The sequence below is a fragment of the Agrilus planipennis genome, unplaced genomic scaffold (genome assembly GCF_000699045.2).
Source record: "Agrilus planipennis isolate EAB-ADULT unplaced genomic scaffold, Apla_2.0 scaffold71, whole genome shotgun sequence".
In the NCBI taxonomy this organism is placed as follows: Eukaryota; Metazoa; Arthropoda; class Insecta; order Coleoptera; family Buprestidae; genus Agrilus; species Agrilus planipennis.
Genome location: NW_020439007.1, coordinates 1,190,648 through 1,195,479, shown reverse-complemented (window position 1 = coordinate 1,195,479; position 4,832 = coordinate 1,190,648). Strand labels below are relative to the sequence as shown.

The following is a 4,832-nucleotide window of genomic DNA, read 5'->3' as shown; positions in this document are numbered from 1 at the left end:
AAATATGCCAATTTTTATACATTTCTAGGCATGTAAATATTTATATATTCATTGTTAAACAATATTCAAAAGTAAAACTAATGGAAAAGTTATGTAAAACATTATTTAAATATCTTTATCAATAGGGTTGGTTAGGTTAGGTTAGGTTATCGGGTTTTGTTCAAGTGACCACCCTGTTTCGATCCCCCACCTCTACCCGCTTGAAAATATTTTTTTTATTGAATTTTATTTGAATTATAGTCTATGAAAATTGACAAAATAATTAACTTTCAACCCCCATAACTTTTTATGGGGGTGAGACCGCCGCAAATTCTTTATGGGGTTTTACTCAGGTGACCACCCTCTTTCGATCCCATCTATCCTCTTTTGATCCCCCTATCCCCACCCCTATCTAACCCCCATAACTTTTTATGGGGGTGAGACCGCCACGAACTTTTTATGGTACAGTGGTGGGGGGAGACCTCCTCTTTCGATCCAAGCCGATCCAAGCCACCCGCCAAGGGGATGGGGGCCATCATCTAAACATTTACCGCGATATTTCTTTATTTAGGCTTTTTAATTAATAGATTAAGGGATCCATTGTTTCAATATTATGAAGCGAATAGTATGCAGGTGCCGCATGGTTAGTGTTGGTAACAAATGTGTTTTCTGTGTACCGGTCGTCGCGGTCGTGGTATGGCTATACCATGGAGGTACCTACACTCTATGCATGTATACAGCATGCCATTGCGAATAGTTGCAAGCCGGAATTGAAATAGTTATTCCATAATTTATTGTTTATTTACCAACACGCATTCCGTGCATTATACCGTTCGCTAAAAACGCGCTCCGCAGGTCACGAAAGCTCCGCAAACCCCGACATGGGAGTCGTATCGAGAGAGTCAACTCGGCCAACTCGATACGGCCAACAAGAATCACTGCCACCTTTGCTGCACCGCAGTAGTAAGTCGCCGAGAGTCAGAGTCCAAGGCGGCGGCGACAAATATTGCATAAGCCGAACGAGATGCCGACGCTGTTACCGGAACGACACGGTGCGATTAAGCTTATATTCTTCGGTTGCATACTGCACTCGATACGGTTTATATAATAACGCAGACTGCATCATGTTCGAGGAATTTTCACACGAACATACGGGGGACGATTCAAAAACGAGCGCGCGTCAGGACCTGCGTACTATTTGTCAGCTTTTTCATTGCATCAGGCCGACAAGATTCGCAGAAAAGACGGACTAAAGTCCGATGACGCATTCCGTTTTCCATGGCGCATCAACCCAATGATGCACTAAGTCTGACGCTTCAGTTGTCGCAAAATCGGGGTTTCTATTATAGTAAATCAGCGACGATGAGCAATATATGTTTTCAAACTAATTAGAGACATAAGCATTACACGCCATGTCCTCTTTGTGATTGTGTCTAGATTCCTCTTGAAGGGATGCTGACGCCAGTGATGGACTAAGGAAAGGCGAAGGAACAGCTCGCGTCGGGCTTCTGGTCTTGGGGGTATCCAAATTTCGGGATGTCTTGTTTAAGGAAACTTCAAACAAGGCCAAAATGCGTTTAGTGCTTACCTAAGTGTAGTAGGTAATTTAGACATTGGAGTCGGGGGCCTCATACGTATGCAGAGAATTTACGTAAAACGTTGCTCCAAGAAAACTGTAGAATGAACCACTTTTTTAATATCCACGTGATCAGAAATAGGTGTATGTACACCACAAGTACGTCTATTGCTGAGCAGACTGGGGCTCCCATTTCTTTTTGACGCGCCTGGCCTCGGACGGGTTTAATCCGCCATTGGCTGACGCATCTATTGTTCGAGTTCTGCGTCAATCGTGTATCAAACGGAAAGGAAATGGATTCAATTCAACTTTCATGCAATTTAGTGAGCTGCTGTGAACACTGAGCACTGAGGCAGTATGTCAACTTCATAGCTTTATCTCTTTAACGTGTATAACATCAAACTTTAGTAGGTATGGGTATTCTTTACCTTAAAATCTCTCGTAAAAACTCAAACTTTTTGACGTATCCTTAAGTTCAGCTTGTCGAGGATCTATTAACGGTAGACATAGTTTTGGTTTGGGTCATAATATTTTCTTTAGATATAAAAATTATGAACAAAAATTAATAGTTTTTGTTGTTCTTCACAACTTGGGTAGATAGTTCTATCCGAAATACTTGTGCAAAAGCTATAAATTTTATAACGGTACTCGATAAGGAATTTAAGCGCATTATATGGATAACGTTCTTCCGTCTGGGGATAAATAAAACTGTCTTTCTTGAATTAAAGCCCCGGAGCCTTCGAGATCGCTGCGCTGCGCTGCACCATTACCCTAAAACATTCCCCGTGTTTACGTCAACTATCAAACAAATTGATCGCGTGCTAACGAAAACTTTACCGATCGCAGTAGGCCAGCGGCACACTCAACACAATACACACGTGGACCTACCCGCACATTTATGTGTACGTACTACATGTATACATTGAATAGATCAATCAAATCATTAATTTATGCTCTACAAATATAACATGCAAGTCAATAATGAACAGGCGAGATAGGTTGGTAGGACACCTTCATGAAGGGTTGGCCAGAGACATTTTAGAAATAGAAGTAGGAGTCGAGATTACTGTTCAAAAAGATGTGGGATGTTCTAGTTTTAGGAAAATGCGAAGATTAGTTCAGGATAGGAAAGAGTGGGTGTCCAACCAGTCTTGACGACCTGATGATGATAAAATATACGATGATGATCCAAAAACAGAACTCATGAGATTTTTAATTAAAAATAAATCTTAATCAATTTTTGGGTATTATTAGTAAGTGATTTTAACTAGTGGTATGTCGAAAGCCACCTGTACACTTACTTAAATCTTTTATCCAAAAAACTACTCTCATAATGCACACGATGCACGAAGTGAGTTTAGTATAAATATGTAGATATAGCGCATATAAATGTGTGGCGTTCGTATAAATAATGAAGAAATTTATTTATTTATAAAGCTGTTGCCGCCCGTGCTAAAGTTGGCAGTGTGCTGTGTATATCGGGGCTGGCTCGGGACATCATCGGGTATATTTCTAGAAACAGGAATCTGTTTTATTTAATCACGGCTTCATACACCTACTAAACGTACCTACTGTTTTAGAATCAAAGAGAAAACAGAGATCGATGAAGAAATGCTTGATGAATTAGTAAAACAAATGCGTAAATTCGTATTTAAGAACACAAACTGAATTTGTTTATCCCTCGAAAGTACCGCGTGCTTTGATGTACGTACTTATCGAACTTTAACATTGAATGTGTAATGGTACCGTTTATAGGCACTGCGTAGCGCTGATATTAGGGTGTAATACGACATGCAGCATATATGAAGGCGTAAAAGGACAAAATATTTTTTTTTAATTTCGACTTGCAACTCAAAATTTCAACTTGTAAGTCTAAATGCCTATTGAATCGCAACCTAAAGTAACTTAACTCAATTCCAGTTTAAGCCTTAGCAAATTAAAGAATGGACAAGAGTAGTACAACACATTTCGTTCGTTTTCTGTTTACCTACAGTAACGTTTTGATTACAATCACACGAATGAGGTCTTCAATTAGGTTAAGATTATAATTTTTGGGGTATGTAAAGATAACGTGAACGCAGAATGAATTGTTAAGTCCAGATGTTTCGTAGGTAACTACGGCTAACATCTTCAGTGGTAGTGCATTGACAATGTGGAAACTGAAGATTTCTGTACAGTTTCCAACGAAACGCCTGGACCTTACAGTTTATTTAGACCACGATCCTTCAGCCCGAATGATAATTGTACGATATCATTGATTCTGACCGTGAAAGCCTAATCCTCCTTCTTATACTGATAGGTGAATCAATACTCAACTTGAAATTTCAAAAAAAAAAAATTATGTTTGTTGGTTAGGTGTATCTGATGATACATGATACATCTTCCTAGTATTTTAACTGATAATGGACATAATTTATTACACATCCGTTTTCAATTCATTTAGTAGGTAAAGTATTTAATGGTTTTATGATAGGTATTTGACTAATCATTGGAATTTGAGTTCATTGTAATTTTTCAAATCAGGTTGAAACTTGTTTGAAATATGCAAATTTTTCGGCATTATAATCGCAAAATTCAGCTATTACATCAGATGACATAAATTATTTTATAAAAATGTATTTAATTGTATTATTTTATTTATCTCTAATGGACAGTTAGGACATGCGACATCAAGAGTAATGACATAAAAAAAATAGTATAGATAGACAGCTGTCAAAAAAAATCAGATTGCTTCAGGTATTTTAATACGTACGATGACAATTTTTAAAATATCCTAAAACTTAGATACCTAGATAGGAAACTCATTTTTTTTTTCACCCAGACATCGGTTTTTTCGCGGAATTTAAAAATTGCTTACCCATTTTTATCCGCAACGGAAGTATGAATAGTGCAAGTCCCGTTAAAGAAAAAAATAAAGTCTTCGATTCACTCTTTCTACACTCACTAAAACAACAAACGAAAGCACAAGAATTTGATGCACAAGCAACATTCGCGGACAAAGAGCTGCAGAACACCTCACTTCCGATTCGGATACTGACTGACGTTTCAGCCGGCGGATTTCTTATATATTGCCCCACTATCAAACGCGGTCGCTCAGTCTTGTTTAGCGGCAACGGCGGTTGCTTTGATCGCCAGGGAAAAGCGATGCCGGTAAATTTACCTAGAGCCGCTCCATAGCTACGAAACACGAACTCTGTCGACCAATAGCGGCGTGTAACTAATCGTAAACAAGACGAGTGGGAGGAGCCAAAGGTGCAGTTGTTATCATTGATTGAGG

The 4,832-nt window shown here is 38.7% G+C and overlaps 1 protein-coding gene across 1 annotated transcript in view; it reads right to left on the bottom strand.

Annotated features, from left to right (window-relative positions):
- Positions 1–4,598, bottom strand: part of LOC108732570 (rhomboid-related protein 3) — a 92,816-nt gene extending 88,218 nt beyond the window's left edge. Inside the window, exon 1 of the mRNA XM_025976066.1 lies at positions 4,413–4,598. The gene's annotated coding sequence lies outside the window, so the exon portion shown is untranslated. The remainder of the gene's footprint in view (positions 1–4,412) is intronic.
- Between the last annotated feature and the right edge of the window lie 234 nt (positions 4,599–4,832).